The sequence below is a fragment of the Podarcis cretensis genome, assembly GCF_951804945.1.
Source record: "Podarcis cretensis genome assembly, chromosome: 9".
Taxonomy (NCBI): Eukaryota; Metazoa; Chordata; class Lepidosauria; order Squamata; family Lacertidae; genus Podarcis; species Podarcis cretensis.
The window spans coordinates 78871326-78891057 of NC_137178.1; the positions used below are offsets into that span (position 1 = coordinate 78871326).

General features: G+C 48.8%; 1 long non-coding RNA gene across 1 annotated transcript; it reads right to left on the reverse strand.

The window, feature by feature from the left end:
• Positions 1 to 14973: 14973 nt before the first annotated feature.
• LOC307223460 lies at positions 14974 to 17392 on the reverse strand. Its single transcript, XR_013842097.1, has 2 exons — positions 17184 to 17392; positions 14974 to 15607 (listed from the first exon to the last, which is right to left on the reverse strand). It is a non-coding gene; the product is annotated as an uncharacterized lncRNA (long non-coding RNA).
• Positions 17393 to 19732: the final 2340 nt, after the last annotated feature.

Consider the following 19732-nt stretch of genomic DNA (forward strand, 5'->3'; position numbering starts at 1 on the left):
CCCCACCGGACCCGGGAGCGTCCCACGAGAGAGCCTGTTGACGAAGTATTGAAGAGCTTGACAGCTGTCAAGTTAGCTGTCAAGACGGAAAAAGAGAACTTTGTTTCTGCTGCTTCTGCTGGCTATATTTGTTACAATTTGTTGAAAATAAGGAAGGGCTGATACAAACTAATTTGTTTTTTGGACTTAAGCTGAAAGGAACATTAAGGAACCAAAATCCCTCTAGAGGGGGTTTAGGGACACTACAAGAATGGCTGGAGGAGGGAAAATCCAGGCTGAATTGGATAGAGCATTTGTTCTCCTGGGAAAGTTACAAGGCCAAATTGATGTTTTGGCTACAAACGTTACAACTCTGGACTTAACAGTAAATAACATTGTTGAATTTGATAAGGATTTGAAACAGGAAGCCTATTCAATTGGACAAATAGAGAAACTTGAGAGCTTTGAGAACATGGAAAAGGAGACATATGTTGCCCCTGAAGAAAAGGAAGTAGGAGCTGTAATTCTGCAGATGTCAAAGGAGAGCTGTAATTTGAGGCCTGACATGATGGCAGCAAAGGAAAATAAAAACTTGATGTGGAAAGTCTGGCCTGAATTGGAGAGTGAAAAATTGAGAGATCTCCTTATGTGGAGATCTGAAGACCGAAGGATTATAAATTTGATTAAGGTGGAAGTTGGAGCTTTGGGGACATTTGGACTGGAAAGGAGCATGAAACAAGAGTTGGAACACCCCATAGGCTTTACTTTTAAGTATGGAGGTCTGGCTGGAAGAAACATGGATCCTGTTGGGCCGGAGCCTCTCCGAGATTTGGGGTTCAACATTAAGGACTATCAAAAAGGCCGGCAGAGAGGAACTGAGAGAGATTTAAGAGCCTCGGAAGTGAGATCTCCAGGCTAATAGTATATTGAGACTGATGGACACTTGTTGGGGACTGAAACGGGGAAAGGGGTGGGTGGAGTCTGGGAATCCAAAGGGTATATAATTATAATTTGTTTTGTTTTTATTTTGTTTTGTTATTCATACGAAAATTGGGAAAGTCGTGGAAGGGAATTTTGGTCGACCTTAGGAAAAATGTTTAAGAATGAGTATCGAAGTATAAGTATGGATGTTTAAGTTTGGATAAGCTAAAACTGGTCTTTAAAACGATCTAAATTAAATGAAAATAAGGTTTCTAAAAATAAATTGAGGAAATGGATGTAAGAGAAAAAATAAAATAATAATATGTTAAAATAAATTAAGAAGTTAAAGTTGAGAAATAAGTAATAAGGATTTGCTGAGCTAATAATTTGAATTGGAATACAAGAAGGGGAGGTGCAAGGAGGTCTGAGAAGCAAGTTAAAAGAAAATAAGCAATTGAAATTTTATGTGTTTTTAATTGTTTTTAAGTTTTGTATTTTTGTATTTTGGCCTTTTTTGTCTATTTTTGTTTTAGTGTTGTTATTGAAAATGCTAATAAATATTTATTAAAAAAATAATAATAAGGTTAAGGTTAAGGTTAAGGTTAAGGTTAAGGTTAAGGTTAAGGTTAAGGTTAAGGTAGAGGATAGGGTTAGGGTTAGGGTTAGGGTTAGGGTTAGGGCTAGGGCTAGGGCTAGGGCTAGGGCTAGGGCTAGGGCTAGGGCTAAGGTTAGGGTTAGGGTTAGGGTTAGGGTTAGGGTTTAGGTTAGGGTAGAGTTTAGGGTTATGGTGAGGGTTATGGTTAGGGTTAGGTTACAGGCTAAAGTTAGGGTTAGGTTTTAGGTTAAGGTTAAGGTTAGGGCTAGGGCTAGGGTTAGGGCTAGGGCTAGGGCTAGGGCTAGGGCTAGGGCTAGGGCTAGGGTGAGGGTAGGGTGAGCGTTAGGGTTAGGGTTAGGGTTGGGGTTTCGATGAAGGCTAGGGTTAAGGTTAGGGTTAGGGTTAGGGTTAGGGTTAGGGTTAGGGTTAGGGTTAGGGTTAGGGTTAGGGTTAGGGTTAGGGTTAGGGTTAGAGTTAGAGTTAGGGTTGGGGTTAAGGTTGGGGTTAGGGTTAGGGTTAGGGTTAGGGTTAGGGTTAGGGTTAGGGTTAGGGTTAGGTTACAGACTAGGGCTAGGGTTAGGTTTTAGGTTAAGGTTAGGGCTAGGGCTAGGGCTAGGGCTAGGGCTAGGGTTAGGGTGAGGGTAGGGTTAGTGTTAGGGTAGGGTGAGCGTTACGGTTAGGGTTGGGGTTTCGATTAGGGTTAGGGTTAGGGTTAAGGGTAGAGGTTAGGGTTAGGCTTAGGCTTAGGCTTAGGCTTAGGGTTAGGGTTAGGGTTAGGGTTAGGGTTAGGGTTAGGGTTAGGGTTAGGGTCAGGCTTGGTGTTGAGTTTAGGGTCAGGGTCAGGGATAGAGATAGGGTTAGGATTCAGGTTATGGTAAAGGTTAGGGTTATGGAACCACTTAGGGTTCGGGTTAGGGATGAGTTTAGGGTTAGGGTTAGGGTTAGGGTTAGCGCTAGGGCTAGGGCTAGGGCTAGGGCTAGGGTTAGGGTTAGGGTTAGGGTTGAGGTTAGGGTTATGGTGAGGGTTTGGGTTTGGGTTTGGGTTTGGGTTTGGGTTAGCGTTTGGGTTTGGGTTTGGGTTTAGGTTTAGGTTAGGTTTGGGGTAGAAGTTAGTGTTAGGATTAGGTTTATGGTTGAGGTTGAGGTTAGGGTTAGGGCTAGGGCTAGGGCTAGGGCTAGGGCTAGCGCTAAGGCTAGGGTTAGGGTTAGGGTTAGGGTTAGGGTTAGGGTTAGGGTTAGGGTTAAGGTTAAGGTTAAGGTTAAGGTTAAGGTTAAGGTTAAGGTAGAGGTTTGGGTTTGGGTTTGGGTTTGGGTTTGGGTTTGGGTTTGGGTTTGGGTTTGGGTTTGGGTTTGGGTTTGGGTTAGCGTTTGGGTTAGCGTTTGGGTTTGGGTTTGGGTTTGGGTTTAGGTTTAGGTTAGGTTTGGGGTAGAAGTTAGTGTTAGGATTAGGTTTATGGTTGATGTTGAGGTTAGGGCTAGGGCTAGGGCTAGGGCTAGCGCTAAGGCTAGGGTTAGGGTTAGGGTTAGGGTTAGGGTTAGGGTTAGGGTTAAGGTTAAGGTTAAGGTTAAGGTTAAGGTAGAGGTTTGGGTTTGGGTTTGGGTTTGGGTTTGGGTTTGGGTTTGGGTTTGGGTTTGGGTTTGGGTTTGGGTTTGGGTTTGGGTTAGGTTTGGGGTAGAAGTTAGTGTTAGGATTAGGTTTATGGTTGAGGTTGAGGTTAGGGTTAGGGTTAGGGTTAGGGTCATGGTTAGTGTTAGTGTTAGTGTTAGGGTTAGGGTTAGGGTTAGGTTTAAGGTTAAGGTTAAGGTTACAGTTAAGGTTAAGGTTAAGGTTAGGGTAGAGGTTAGGGTTAGGGTTTGGGTTTGGGTTTGGGTTTGGGTTTGGGTTTGGGTTTGGGTTTGGGTTTGGGTTTGGGTTTGGGTTTAGGTTTAGGTTTAGGTTAGGGTTAGGGTAGAGGTTAGTGTTAGGATTAGTATTAGAATTAGGATTAGGATTAGGTTTAGGGTTGAGGTTGAGATTGAGGTTAGGGTTAGGGTTAGGGTTAGGGTTAGGTTTAAGGTTAGGCTAGAGGTTAGGGTTAGGGTTAGGGTTAGGGTTATTGTTAAGTTTAGGTTTAGGGTTATGGTTAGGGTTAGGGTTTAGGTTAGGGTAGAGTTTAGGGTTAGGGTTAGGGTTAGGGTTTAGGTTAGGGTAGAGTTTAGGGTTATGGTGAGGGTTATGGTTAGGGTTAGGGTTAGGTTACAGGCTAAGGTTAGGGTTAGGTTTTAGGTTTTAGGTTAAGGTTAGGGCTAGGGTTAGGGTGAGGATAGTGTGAGCGTTAGGATAGGGTGAGGGTGAGGGTTAGGGTTAGGGTTGGGGTTTGGGTTAGGGTAGAGTTAGAGGTTGAGGTTTGGATTAGGGTTAGGGTTAACGTTACGGTTAGGGTCAGGGTTGGGTTAAAGTTAGTGTTAGGATGAGGGTTAGGGTTTGGGTTGTGGTTCGGGTTTGGGTTGTGGTTCGGGTTTGGGTTTGGGTTCAGGTTCGGGTTAGGTTTAAGGTTACGGTTAGTGTTAGGATTAGGATTAGGTTTAGGTTTAGTGTTGAGGTTGAGGTTGGGGTTAGGGTTAGGGTTAGGGTTAGGGTTAGGGTTAGGGTTAGGCTAGAGGTTAGGGTTAGGGTTAGGGTTAGGGTTAGGGTTAGGGTTAGGGTTAGGGTTAGGCTAGAGGTTAGGGTTAGGGTTAGAGTAGAAGTCGAGGTTTGGATTACGGTAGTGTTAGGGTTAGGGTTGGGGTTAGGGTTAGGGTTAGGGTTAGGGTTAGGGTTAGGGTTAGGGTTAGGGTTAGGGATAGGGATAGGGACAGGGATAGGGATAGGGTTTAGGTTAGCGTTAGGTTTTAGGTCAGAGTTAGGGGCTAGGACTAAGGGTTAGGGTTAGGGTTTGGGTTTAGGTTAGCGTTAGGTTTGAGGTTAGAGTTAGGGGCTAGGGCTAGAGTTAGGGTTAGGCTTAGGGTTAGGGTTTAGGGTAGAGTTAGAGGTTGAGGTTTGGATTAGGGTTAGGGTTAATGTTATGGTTAGGGTCAGGGTTGGGTTAAAGTTAGGGTTCGGATGAGGGTTTGGGTTTGGGTTGTGGTTAGGGTTAGGGTAGAGGGTAGAGGGTAGAGGGTAGAGGGTAGAGGGTAGAGGGTAGAGGGTAGAGGGTAGAGGGTAGAGGGTAGAGGGTAGAGGGTAGAGGGTAGAGGGTAGAGGGTAGGGTAGGGTTAGCATTAGGGTTAGGGTAGCGGTTAGGGTTAGCGTTAGGGTACAGGCTAGGGTTAGAATTAAGGTTAGGGTTAGGGTTAGTGTTAAGGTTAAGGTTAAGGTTAATGTAGAGGTTTGGGTTTGGGTTTGGGTTTGGGGTTTGGGGTTTGGGTTTGGGTTTGGGTTTGGGTTTGGGTTTGGGTTTGGGTTTGGGTTAGCGTTTGGGTTTGGGTTTGGGTTTAGGTTAGGTTTGGGGTAGAAGTTAGTGTTAGGATTAGGTTTATGGTTGAGGTTGAGGTTGAGGTTAGGGCTAGGGCTAGGGCTAGGGCTAGGGCTAGCGCTAAGGCTAGGGTTAGGGTTAGGGTTAGGGTTAAGGTTAAGGTTAAGGTTAAGGTTAAGGTTAAGGTTAAGGTAGAGGTTTGGGTTTGGGTTTGGGTTTGGGTTTGGGTTTGGGTTTGGGTTTGGGTTTGGGTTTGAGTTTGAGTTTGAGTTTGGGTTTGGGTTTGGGTTTGGGTTTGGGTTTGGGTTAGCGTTTGGGTTTGGGTTTAGGTTTAGGTTAGGTTTGGGGTAGAAGTTAGTGTTAGGATTAGGTTTATGGTTGAGGTTGAGGTTAGGGCTAGGGCTAGGGCTAGGGCTAGGGCTAGCGCTAAGGCTAGGGTTAGGGTTAGGGTTAGGGTTAGGGTTAGGGTTAAGGTTAAGGTTAAGGTTAAGGTTAAGGTTAAGGTTAAGGTTAAGGTTAAGGTAGAGGTTTGGGTTTGGGTTTGGGTTTGGGTTTGAGTTTGGGTTTGGGTTTGGGTTTGGGTTTGGGTTAGCGTTTGGGTTAGCGTTTGGGTTTGGGTTTGGGTTTAGGTTTAGGTTAGGTTTGGGGTAGAAGTTAGTGTTAGGGTTAGGTTTATGGTTGAGGTTGAGGTTAGGGTTAGGATTAGGGTTTGGGTTAGGGTTAGGGTCATGGTTAGTATTAGTGTTAGTGTTAGTGTTAGGGTTAGGGTTAGGTTTAAGGTTAAGGTTACAGTTAAGGTTAAGGTTAGGATTAGGGTAGAGGTTAGGGTTTGGATTTGGGTTTGGGTTTGGGTTTGGGTTTAGGTTTAGGTTTAGGTTAGGGTTAGGGTAGAGGTTAGTGTTAGGATTAGTATTAGAATTAGGATTAGGATTAGGTTGAGGGTTGAGGTTGAGATTGAGGTTAGGGTTAGGGTTAGGGTTAGGGTTAGGGTTAGGGTTAGGGTTATGTTTAAGGTTAGGCTAGAGGTTAGGGTTAGGGTTAGGGGTAGGGTAGAAGTCGAGGTTTGGATTATGGTAGTGTTAGGGTTTGGGTTTGGGTTGGGGTTAGGGTTAGGGTTAGGGTTAGGGTTAGGGTTAGGGTTAGGGTAGAGTTTAGGTTTAGGGTAGAAGTCGAGGTTTGGATTAGGGTAGTGTCAGGGGTTCAGGGAGAGAGGCGCAGAGGAGGGAGGAGACCGAGAGTGAGGGAGAAGGATTCCAGCCTGACGAGGAAGAGGACGACAATGACCCGAGATGGTCCATGAGTCCGTCCAGTGAATCGGAGGATTCCCAAAAGGGAGCCCCCCTGGTCAAGCCAAGGGGAGCCCAAGGGGGAAGCAGTCAGGAGCAGGGGAACGTAGGGGGAACCGCCAGTGGGAGTTGGAGATCGAGACCTGCTTCTCCACCGGAACGGAGTGAAGAGGGTGGAGTTACCAGTGTGTCGGGAGGAACAGAACAAGGAGCAGAGGGGGGAAGGAGATCGGGGCAAGACGTCCTGCCGGAAGGGGCGGAAAGCAGTACCGGGAGCAGTGTGGCTGTTGAAAGGAAGGTCAGGAGCAACGTACGCGCGCCAAGTTCAAATGTGGAGGCGCGCGGAAGTGGGGAGAGCTCTGGGGAGGAGCCTGGTGCTAAAGCACGAAGGAGGGGGCAGCAGGCAGGAGAAGACTCAGCCTCTGGGGAGTCCCGGAAAGAGGGAACACAGGGGGGCAGGAAGACCCTGCGGAAAAGGAAGGAGAGGAAAAGGTGGAGCAGCACAAGCCTCTTAAATTGGTGCAGGGGAGGGACGGACTCAGAGGGGACTTCTAACATCTAAGGGTACCAGATGTGGAGCCACGGAGTTTGGATGTAATCACGACAATGATCTTCAATAAAACCTTTTGTATATAACTTGGACTGGACTTTGGTCTCTTGTGAGCTGGGACCCAGGGTGGCTCTGACAGTAAGTCCCCTCCAAAGAACGCAAAAATTTTTTTTTGCAAAGCTCACGAACGGTGACAGCCATGAGTGCGGAGGAGCAGTTGACAGCTCTGCGAACTACAGTTTCCGAACTCACTGCTGCAGTCCTTGCGTCTCAGAAGAAGCATGACGAAATGGAGAAGCGCTGCCAGGACCTGCAAACCAGGTGGGAACGTGCAAGCAGGGAAGGGTTCCCAGGGTCCAGGTCAGAAGGGATTGGACTTGGACGGAGGGGGGGCAGCCTAGTCACCCACTTCGATGGGAACCTGAAGCACTACCCCAGTTTCAGAGCAGACGTTTTGTATGCATTGCACTTGCTTCGTCATGACTTTAAAGATGAGGAGGAGAAAGTGGGGTTTATTGTTTCTCACTTGCATGGGCCGGCCAGAGACTGGTTGCGCAATTTGTGGCGTGAAGATGGCCCTGCCCGCCGCGATGCAGATGAATTCATTAAAGCAATGGATGCCTGCTTCCAGTCAACTGTAGATGTGGATCTTGCACGCAGGGAAATTTTTGGATTGCGGCAAGGCAAAGCCACTGTGCGTCAGTACCATTCCAGATTTTTTGCTTTACTGACTGCGCTAAGCTGGGAGAAGGATTGTGCACCTGTGAGGGATTTGTTCTGGGAGGGGCTCAGCGGTCCCATTAAGGATGAACTTGCCAGGGGAGACAGACCCCAGACCCTGGAGGAGCTTGTGCAGAGGGCTTTGGCGATTGGGATAAGGCACGAGGGACGTCCTTGGCACACTGAGGAAGAACGTCAGGTGCGTCCACCAGCGAGGACGTCTTCTTTCATCCCCAGGGAGTTCAGTCAGTCACATCCTTCGCCACTGGGAAGGCAGGGGGAGGAGCCCATGGAACTTGGTGGTGCTAAGGCTCAAGCAACAGCCAGAGCCCCAGCTTCCGGTGCAGTTAAGGCACAGCCTCCTAGAGGGACCAGGAAGTGTTACATTTGCGACAGTGCACAGCACATGGCGAAAGAGTGTCCCCAGAGGCTGCAGAAACACACTGCAGCTTTAGCAACTGTTGCAGCAGAAATGATGCAAGCAGAGCAACCTCAGGGAAACGACAGTGCCTGGCTGGAAGCAGAGCTGCTGGGGCTCAGCCAGGCGAATCTGTAGAGCAGTCCCCAGCGCTTTTGCAACGCACAGACCCTTTACCACCCAAGCCAGCGGTGCAGCTCACTGCAACACTTCAGTTGCCGAATGGAACCACCCTGGAAGTCCCCATCACGATTGATTCTGGGAGCAACGCAGATTTTGTGGGGACGCACTTTGTCAAGCAGCATCGCATAGCGCTTCTGCCAGCGACAACACCTCTGAACGTAGTCACGGTGGATGGCAGGAAATTGCTAGGAGGACAAGTTGTGCAACAGACGCCTCCCATGGTGATGAGGATTGGAAATCATCGAGAAGTCATCAGCTTCAATGTCACCCGCCTTTCAGACACGCCTATAGTATTAGGCATGAGTTGGCTGGAGAGACACAGTCCTGCTGTAGCGTGGTACCAACGGCAGATCACCTTTTGCTCATCGTACTGTGCTCAACATTGCATCCAGTCCAGCCAGGAGGAGGGAGCGGAGCAGCAGTTGCAACTTGGCATGGTGCAGGCAGTACCCCGCAAGTACGAGGGGTTCCTGGAGGTTTTCTGCGAGAAGGAAGCTGACCAGTTGCCGCCCCACAGGCCTTATGATTGTGCCATCGACCTGGTGCCAGGGGCGCAGTTGCCGACTGCAAAGCTGTATTCCATGTCTGAGGACGAGATGCAAGAACTCAGGGAGTTCATAGAGCACAATTTGAAGCGCGGATTCATCCGAGAATCGAAAGCGGTGGGGGGCAGTCCTGTCTTCTTTGTAAAGAAAAAGGACACGCCCCAAAAAAGACTCATTGTGGACTATCGATTCATAAACAGTAAGACCAAACCCAAGGCCTTCCCCATGCCCAAGATAGATGATCTCCTGGCAACCGTAAGGAAGGGGAAGATCTTCACCAAATTGGATCTGCGTGGAGCGTATAACCTCATACGCATCCGGGAGGGCGATGAGTGGAAGACGGCCATGTTCACGCCTCTGGGCACGTACGAATACAGAGTGATGCCATTTGGTCTCCAAAATGGATCTCACGTCTTTCAAGCATTTATGCATCACGTGCTAGCGGGACTTCTCTACAAGAAATGCGTGTGTTTCCTCGACGACATCCTGATCTTTTCGGAAACGGAGGAGGCCCATGAGAAGGACGTAAAGGAAGTCCTGCAGAGACTACAGGAGAACAAGCTCTACGCCAAGTTAGAGAAGTGCCAGTTTGATGTGACGGACGTGGATTTCCTAGGCTACAAGCTGTCCGACAAGGGGCTGGCCATGGACAGCGCCAAGGTCCGCGCGGTGTTGGACTGGAAGAGCCCTCGCAATCGGAAGGAAGTCCAAAGATTCATCGGCTTCGCCAACTTCTACCGCAAATTCATCAGAGGTTTTGCAAAGGAGACGGCAGCGATCACGGACACTCTCAGTTCCAAGAAAAAGAGGTTCGTGTGGACGGAACAGGCGGAGCGCTCTTTTCAGAAGCTTAAAAGCCTTTTCGCCTCCGAGGAGCAGCTGCTGCACGTGAATCCAGGCAAGCCCATACGAGTAGAGACCGACGCGTCAGACAGAGCGGTTGGAGCCGTACTCCTGCAAGAAGATCCACATGGAAACTGGAGACCCGGTGCCTTTTACTCCAGAAAGCTCAGCAAAGCGGAGCAAAACTACACCATATGGGACAGGGAGCTGTTAGCCATTCACGCAGCGTTCAAAGCGTGGCGACATTTCCTCATTGGAGCCAAGCACACAGTGCAGGTCCGCACGGATCACAAGAATTTAGAGTATTGGCGCACGGCGAAACTCCAGAGCCAAAGACACATGCGCTGGGCAGAGTTCTTCGCGGATTTCGACTTCAGGATAGAGTACGTCCCAGGGGACTCCAACGTTATAGCCGATGCGCTCTCCAGGAAACCGCAATATCTTGAGGAAGCGGCGCCAATAGCAGCCAGGCACATTTTTGCACCGCAGGCGTGGGCGTGCGCTGCCATCGCTGTCGACCTGGACGCGGTGCGACGCGCGTTGCAGGTAGATCAGTTTGCACAATCCAAAATAGAGGAGCTGCGTAGGGGTTCGCTGAGAGACGATGAGTTCCAGTTACGCGACGGACTGTTAACTCACAAGGGTGCCCTCTACGTGCCGAGCGACGAGCTCCGAGCAAAGGTTCTGCAGCAGTTGCACGACGCTCCCAGTGCGGGCCATTTCGGCAGGGAGAAGACAATAGAACTGGTGGCCAGGGACTTTTGGTGGCCCCAGATGCGAGGAGAAGTAGCGGAGTACGTCGCCAGATGTGACACTTGTCAGAGGTCCAAGCCAGTACACCAGAAGCCGGCGGGCTTGCTGGAACCACTGGAAACACCACAGCAACCGTGGGAGAGGGTGGCGCTGGACTTCGTCACTGACCTGCCCAGTTCCAGAGGCAAGACGGCGGTACTGGTGGTGGTGGACTTGTTCACCAAGATGGCGCACTTCATTCCCTGCGCGAAGGTGGCGACGGCGGAACAGACCGCCAAGCTCTTCATCGACCACGTGTTCCGGGCGCATGGGCTGCCGCGGGCCATCCTGTCCGACAGGGGGCGCCAGTTTATTTCCAATTTTTGGCAGAAGCTCCTAGGTATCCTGCGCGTCAAGATCAACCTAGCGTCGGCAAGACATCCACAAACCAACGGCCAGGCCGAGAGGGTCAACGCGATCATGCAGCAGTACCTGAGATGTTATGCAAATCAGCGACCCACAGCTTGGGTGGACTACCTACCGATGGCGGAGTTTGCCTACAACAACACGAAGCATGCGTCGACGGGGGTGACGCCGTTCTTCGCGAACAATGGACGTCATCCCAGGACCTTCCCGGGGTTCGTAGCACCAAGAGAGGGGGAGCAGCAAGAGGCCGACCAGTTCGCTGCAGAACTACAAGAGGTGCACGAGGAGCTGCGGAGACATTTGGAGCTAGCCAAACAAGCATATAAGGTGCAGGCAGACAAAGGCAGAAGAGTGGGAGAGGACATCCAGGTGGGGGACTGGGTGTGGTTAGCGGCCCAGGCGATGCCAACCAAGTCGTTGGCCAAGAAGAAGCTAGGGCACAGGCAGCTAGGACCATACCAGGTGGAGGCTAAGATCAACCCCGTGGCTTTTCGACTGGCCCTCCCCGAAGGTTCCAGAGTCCACCCGGTTTTTCATAGGTCGGTGCTCACTCCCTACAAGGCCCCGCACAGGTTTCAGGAGTCTGAAACAATACCGCAGCCACGCACAGAGTCACCTAGGAGGGAGGGATCGCCTAGGGTCGAACCACTCAACGAGGTCACAGAGATCCTGGACTCGAGATGGGGGGAAGAGGGAATAGAATACTTTCTAGTCAGAGAGGGTGCACCAGTCAGTGCCAGTGGGTGGGTGCCGGACTACGCTTTAGACGAACCTCTTTTAAAGGACGAGTTCCATGCCCTTTTCCCACATAGACCCATGCCAGCCGAGTACTTCGATGACTGGCTCTTTACCCCCACATGTTCAGGCAGCACTTTCCACGGCTTTTCTTCAGCCGAGGAAAGAACGCCGAACTCAAACTCGCCCAGGGGATCGTGTTCGGAGGTGGACACAGAGCCCTCTTATTGGTGGGATGAGCAACCAGAGGAAGCCTGGCGCAAGAAATGGCTGAAGGGGCCTTGGCCGGCAGCACCAGACGAAGTAGCAATGGAAGAGGGAACTGCGAACATTTTGGGTGAAGAACCCGAATTCGAACACACGTACACCGAGCTGCCAGCAGAGGTCATGGACGTAGCCGAACTGTATCCTGCATCTACCTCCGAGGAGCTGCAGTTCCCACAACCCGCACCCGATGGGGGGGAGGGGGGAAGGGGGGGCTTCGAGGGGGGGATGGATGTCAGGGGTTCAGGGAGAGAGGCGCAGAGGAGGGAGGAGACCGAGAGTGAGGGAGAAGGATTCCAGCCTGACGAGGAAGAGGACGACAATGACCCGAGATGGTCCATGAGTCCGTCCAGTGAATCGGAGGATTCCCAAAAGGGAGCCCCCCTGGTCAAGCCAAGGGGAGCCCAAGGGGGAAGCAGTCAGGAGCAGGGGAACGTAGGGGGAACCGCCAGTGGGAGTTGGAGATCGAGACCTGCTTCTCCACCGGAACGGAGTGAAGAGGGTGGAGTTACCAGTGTGTCGGGAGGAACAGAACAAGGAGCAGAGGGGGGAAGGAGATCGGGGCAAGACGTCCTGCCGGAAGGGGCGGAAAGCAGTACCGGGAGCAGTGTGGCTGTTGAAAGGAAGGTCAGGAGCAACGTACGCGCGCCAAGTTCAAATGTGGAGGCGCGCGGAAGTGGGGAGAGCTCTGGGGAGGAGCCTGGTGCTAAAGCACGAAGGAGGGGGCAGCAGGCAGGAGAAGACTCAGCCTCTGGGGAGTCCCGGAAAGAGGGAACACAGGGGGGCAGGAAGACCCTGCGGAAAAGGAAGGAGAGGAAAAGGTGGAGCAGCACAAGCCTCTTAAATTGGTGCAGGGGAGGGACGGACTCAGAGGGGACTTCTAACATCTAAGGGTAACAGATGTGGAGCCACGGAGTTTGGATGTAATCACGACAATGATCTTCAATAAAACCTTTTGTATATAACTTGGACTGGACTTTGGTCTCTTGTGAGCTGGGACCCAGGGTGGCTCTGACAGGTAGGGTTAGGGTTAGGGTTAGGGTTAGGGTTTATGTTTAGGTTAGGGTTAGGGTAGAGGTTAGTGTTAGTGTTAGTGTTAGTGTTAGGGTTAGGGTTAGGGTTAGGGTTAGGGTTAGGGTTAGGGTTAGGGTTAGGATTAGGATTAGGATTAGGATTAGGATTAGGATTAGGATTAGGATTAGGGTTGAGGTTGAGGTTAGGGTTAGGGTTAGGGTTAGGGTTAGGGCTAGGTTTAGGTTTAGGGTTGAGGTTTGTTATAGAGTTGAGGTTGAGGTTTGTATTAGTGTTAGGGTTAGGTTTGAGGTTAGAGTTAGGGTTAGGGTTCGGTTTAAGGTTAAGGTTAGGGTTAGGGTTAGGGTTAGGGTTTGGGTTTAGGTTAGCGTTAGGTTTGAGGTTAGAGTTAGGGGCTAGGGCTAGGCTTAGGGCTAGGGCTAGGGCTAGGGCAGTGCTAGGGCTAGGGCTAGGGCTAGGGTTAGGGTTAGGGTAGAGGTTAGGGTTAGGGTAGAAGTCGAGGCTTGGATTCCGGTAGTGTTAGGTTTAGGTGTAGGTTTAGCTTAGGAAATGTCAAAGAAAACAACATGCAAAAAATACATTAATTACATATAATCTGTAGGCTTCTAGTCCCCTCTGTGATTATTGGATTGAATTAGCTTCAAAGACAGATAAAAATAAGTCTATGGTAACACATATTTGAACAATGGAACTCACTCCTACAGAAGTCTGTGATGGCCACTGGATGGCTTTAGGAGAGGACTGGAGAGGCTATCAACTTACAGATTTGAAATTTACAGATTTGAAAATGAGGGACCAGCAGCCTCGAGAATAAGGGATCAACAGCCAAAATAAGGGATTTTGCTTAATTTATACATAAATTCGGCACTGATGGAGCCAGGCTGCTTTGGCTGCGACTTACTGTGTTTTGCAGGGGGTTGGAGTAGACGATCCTAAGGGTCTACCACTCCGACCAAAGAAGAGTGGCAGACAAAACTGAAGAACAACATTGAGATGGCAAAGCTTACAGGCAGAATTAGAGACCTGAAAGAGGACCTCTTTAATAAAGAATGGGGAAATTTATAATTTAGTTGAAAAGCTATTGTAAAGAGTTACCGTACATACCTACATTGGTAGGATTGATAGAAAACTTGTAGTAAAAATTTGAACTATGGATGGACAAATGATTTATAAAAATAGAGTTATGAAAGGGATGCAGAGGGGGATATCTCTATGTTAAGATGCTGCACTGATTGGAGGAGATGCTAATCAGCACGTTGGGGCTGCCGTCGTCCTGCCGCGAGGAGTTCCATCGGAGAGAGGGAGGGAGGGACAGAGACTCTTGCCCACGCCACCCGCAAGCCCGGCATGAGGAGTTTGTGGCGGCCGCTGAAGCAGCGCCCTTCTGCATCCCTCCCCATCCCCTCCTCTTCCTCCTCCCTCAGGCCACCGCCTCAGCCTCTGCCACTGATGCCGCCTCCGGCTTCCCCTGGCAGCGCGGCGGAAGTCTCGCAAGAGAGGGGCTGCCGGCCCGCCCGCTGCCACTCGTCTCCTCACTACATGCCCCTGAGGGGGGAAAGGGAGAGACGGAGACGCGGCAGTTCATGTGCATGCTCTCTTGAAGAGGAGGACCCCGAGCTGCTGCTTCCCTCCCGAGCCAGGCGAGCATGAAACCTGGGAAATTTAAGGGACATCATCAATCCGGGACAGCAGCGGGAAACGGCGCTGGGATAAGGGAGTTTCCCGCCAAATAAGGGACGGTTGACAGCTATGTATCAATGGCTAGGACCCATGAGGTATATCATCTGCCACCAGAGCTGGAAACAGCAATGCTTCTGAGTGCCAGTCACTGGAAAGCAGAGGAAGGGAGAGGACTATTGTGCTCGGATCCTGCTTGCGGGTCTCTTATCTGGCTGGCCACTGTGAGAACAGGATGCTGGACTAGATGGGCCATGGGCTGGATCCAGCAGGCTCTTCTTATGTTATGTTCTTAAGGAATTCTTTTCCTGGACACAGGGGCGGAGCTTCAAGCTCTGTCGGGGGGGCAGAGAGCAGGCGGGGGTGTGGCACACATCCTGGGGGTGTGGCATGCCGCCCGCTGGGTCGGTGCGCTCCCCCCGCACCCCTGTTCCTCCGCCAGTGCCTGGACGTGTGAATGGAGGGAATATCCATACCTATGTCTGCTGATAGCAGAACTCTCAGATGTTTTTATTGCCAGTGCAAGCACATTGAATAGATTATATGTTCTCTTCTTTAAAGGTAAGGATTTCCATTATGATTTTCTTTTTTTATCATTTTGTATAGGGTTTTTGATAATTTTATAATATAAAACATTACCATTTCAAACATTAAAATACAAGGTTCTTTTCAACCTTCGGACCTCCTTTCCTTCCTCCAGGGGTTCCATGTTTGAGTTTAAATTTGCTACATCTTTTACCATTATCCACCTATTATATAACCACAATTAGCATAAATAATTCCACATTACAAGTGTCACTGCATTCCTGCCAAAGATTTTAACTTTTTACAGTGGTCTTTTAAATAAATTACAACTTTGCTCCAGTCTTTAGAAAATACTCAATCTTCCTGGTTTTGGATCTTCCCCATCAGTTTCGCCATCTCTGCCTACTCCACCAGTTTCATCTGCCATTCTTCTTTTGTTGGTACCTCTCCTTCCTTCCATCTCTGGGCTAGTAGCATTCTCACTGCCATTGCTGCATACATGATTTTCTTCTGAGATGTGTTTAAACAGCACTTGTAAAAGATCCTTGAGTGACCTAAATATTTATAGTTGCTTTGCCTTCCCCATGACATTATTATGAACATTTGTTATTTACAAGTCAAGGAAAGTGGCTTCCTTGATCTTCTGATCTTGTTTTCCCCATTTATGCTCCTTCAATGCCTCTGGTCTTATCATCTGCGCTGTGTGGAAAACAGTAATTTGTGATGACATTATCTAAGTGCCCTGCAGGCAAAAAGGGAGAAGAAAAGTTTCAAATCAGCAACTTGAAAGAAGAAAAAACAAAACAAGGAAAGGAAAAGAGAAATAGTTTAGGATAATGATGAAGTTTAATTCCTGAGTCATTACAGTATCTGAGAATGGAGACATAATCTGCCTCCATTAGAAATGGCAAATGTTGCTTGTTTGTGGGGCTGTAATAAGTTGTGACAGGAAGGGAATTATTATGCAGGTTATTTCAATGCTCATAGCCACCCGGCCACATTGTCCTTCTCAGCCCCTCTGCCTTGTTGGGATGCAGGAAAGGAGTTGCTCTTCGCAAAGAGAAAGATAAAAAGTCACCTGACATTCCATAAACCAGGTGCTATTGAGTGCTAGCCTCTCCTTCTGATGTACAAACCCGAGTTAATGAATTTGAATGGACAAATAATATAGATTAACACAAGTCAAATGGGGAGGCTGGTAAGTGATCTTTTATTGTGTTTTTAATATCTTGTTGGAAGCCGCCCAGAGTGGCTGGAAAGGCCTGGCCAGATGGGCAGGGTATAAGTAATAAATTATTATTATTATTATTATTATTATTATTATTATTATTATTGACAAGCTGCAATTGAATGTTCTACACAGTGGTTCCCAATTAGCTAAGTAATGCAGCCCCCCTGTTTTTCCAAAGCCAAGCCAAGGAACTTTTGAGAACTGTGATGTCTCTGTGGTAGCTTTTGTTCTGTGAAGGGTGCCACAGACCCCCTGGGGGGGGTTTGTGGACCCCCTGGAGTCTGTGGATCACCAGTAGGGAGCCACTGTTCTACACAATGTGATTGCCTTAACTTTAGACTCTCCCAGATAAGCCACTTTGGAAGATGTAGGGAAGTGACCTGGAAGCAAATCACATTGAACACACCTCTGCGTTAGCACACAGAGCATTTTAAAAGGTGGACTCGGGGCTGCCCATCACAGTACAGAACACCGCAAGACACTCTGGATAAGTGCTTGCCAGAAGTCGATGGATGAAAGGAAGCAGAAATCATGTCAGTTTTGAGATTCAGACATGACTTATTCAGGAGCAAAGCGGACATTTGATCTGCAATTTGGGGCTGTGCTGAAAAAGTGCAGTGGGGCACAGAGATGGGGGCAGAATGGGAAGGCACCAGCACTTCAAGCAAAGACTGCCAACTCTTAACTTGCCACCTTTGGGTCCCAGAAGTGCTGGGAAGGATTCACAACTTTTTGGGGATTGCGAGTTGTCTCCTGGGTAGATTTGTCAGATTGGCCCTCTGTACACCTGGTTGTCTATTAAGCCAAATGGGGCACTGCTCCCTGCCCCCCCCCCAAGTTTTGTCTGCTTTCACCAGCCCCCCCCCCCCGCCTGCCTTCTTACCTACCACCAATTCAGGGGGCAGCCCTGCCTCTCAGCCTCCTTCTCCTTAGTCTTAGTGTTGCCCCAATAGAACTCAGCATGGAAGAGGATGGGGACAAACCTAGAATCGTTGGCTCTGCCTGTCTTTGGCTCCAGCACAACCAGTCACTGGCTCTGGCGCCACCTACTGTTGGCCTCCCTGCCTTTGGCCCACTGCTACGGTGCCTCCATTATATAGTGCATGGGTGCCAACTTTCTTAGGCTTGTGGGCACATTAGGATATTTGAGTAAAGATGTTGGGTGCCATCCCTTCCGGTGACTTCTCTTTCCCTCTCTGGATCAGCCCCCGGCCTGGAAAAGGAGAGAATACATGCATACACATTTCCCTTTCCCAGGGAATCTGAGTACATGTTAGATCCAACAGAATGAACCTGAGCCTTGAAAAGCACATGGAGCTGAAAGAGGAAGTGGAAAAGAGGCCACTCTTCCAACTTCCGTTTCCAAGGAGGCAGAAGGTAGCCACCCTCACAACCTTATGAGCTAGGAGGCAATGAGTGGGGAGGTTTAAGGGCTTTGTGGGTGCCGAGTGAAGGCCTGTAGGACGATGTTCCCCACATCTGCCCCCCTTGGGCAAATGATTAAGATTATGCCCGCTTTGCAAATGCAGTAATGCGCTCTCTGTTACATTTCAGCTCTCATTGCTGCTGCTCTCTGCAATGGGTTCAGAAGCGTCTTAGCATTTGGTTATCATATTACTGATTACCTATCTCTCCATCATAAATACTAATCATTCTAATCTTCATGCGGTCAGCTCTGTTGCTTTCATTCAGTCAAACTCAAAGAAGAGCGGCAACAGCAGTCTTGGGAAAGTCTTGGGATTTGCAGAACTACAAGAACTCTTTAGGAGAGGAAACCCTCAAATGGGAGGGGGAAACTTGCCAAATGCAGCCAAATGTGCACTGAACAGGCTTAGCGGCCACCGAATGTTGTCGGAGGAAGAAGGAATGGAATGGAGTTTCCTGGAGGAGGATTGTGACCATTTCACGCTGCAACATTTTGTTGAAGGTCCCTCTGGTCCGTCTACACACACACACACACACACACACACACACACACTTCATTTATTGCTTTGACTCCAGGTTAGCTTTTCCAGAAACTAGAATCTAATTAATGCAATCTAATTAAGTAACTCCAGCTCCTTTCCATTTCTATTGCGGTATTAAAGGCTCTGCAGAGTTGGCTGGTGAAAGACCAGGCAGCAAAGCTGAGTCAGCATTGATTCCCTCTACCTCACAGTCTTGTGTGATTCCAACGTTCATTTTCAGCATTTTAAACATCAATTTCTGTAAGTACAGATATGATCTCACTTGTTCCATGATCCAGCATTCTTGTACGTGAGCGATTGGAATTTGTAGGGCCTTAACAGTGCAATGCATCTTTCTGCATTAACAAATTACATAAGGCCTGCTCTCTTGATTATTTCCAAATAAGAGCGCTTTCCAGATTCCCTAGAGAATCTTCCCAGGGCTGAGCTGACCAGAGACTTCGGACTGCCACCTGCTGGTCCAGCTGGAGAATTTCTCACAATTTTCTGAGAACTTTTCTGATAATTTTCTTTTCTTGCCGGGGATGGATATGTGGGGTCCCTCTCCAAAGCAGTTCCAGGTCGAGGATTGGGTGGTCCTTTGGGTGAGACACCCTCCATGGGGCCCCCTCCCTCCATCACTTTGCTGCCTACACCAAGTCCAGGCTGGAGGACCCAAATGCCCTTTTCCGCGCTGGAATTAAGAGGGAGAAGGGGTCCCCCTTAGCTCTGGGTTGCCATATGTCCTCTTTTTCACTGGGTATGTAAAATGAGAGCCATCATAGCGACCCATAGTTAAAAGTAGACGTCAACAAATATGTCCTCTTTTTTGCTCTTCAAAATATGGCAACCCTACCTCAGCTACTGTTTTCAGAAGACTACAGGAGGAGGCATGATCTAGTTAAAATTGAAGTGTGTCACGGGTGGGGCTTTTGTGTTTCAGTAACAAACACAGACAAGAAAATAAGAAGAGCTTGTTAAACCATGCCAAAGGGGGCCCTTCCTTCCAGGCTGTAGATGTAAGTATCTTTTCTTCATCCATATGAAGCCAGTCATCATTATCTGGACTCCATCTAAAGGCAACAGCTTCTTGTCAATCTACCCTTTCTCTCGCTCTCCCTGCCCCTTCTCTCTCCCTTTTCTGGATCTAAGCGGTTTCTTTGCTGCTTCTGGCTCAAGTGCTGCGGCTCTTGTGGTAAAGTCGACACAATCAAGATTGTGGTGCACCAAATGTGTCAGGCACCCAAACAACGAGCAGGTGGCAGTTTCTAGTTTGGAGAGCTCCAGGAACACAGCAAGATTCTCTCTCTTTTTTATTTTTTATTTATAGTTTTCCAATTTATTCATACAGTTACAATAATTTGCAACAATTCTTTATATAGTCTACAAACATTTTCCAATCTTTCTTAAAGGTTATTTCATCTTGCTCTCTGATTCTACTGGTTAAACTTGCTAATTCTGTGTATTCCAACAGTTTCATCTGCCACTCCTCCTTCGTGGGTCCTATACCTTTCCACCATTTGGGGGCATATAAAATTCGGGCTGCAGTACCTGAATATAGAAATCAAATCCATTGATTCTTTGGTACATCTGACACAACCATTCCTAAAAGGAATGCTGCTGGTCTTTTGGGGAGTGCTTTTATGAACATTTCCCCCCAACTCATTATTTATCATCTCCACAAAACCTT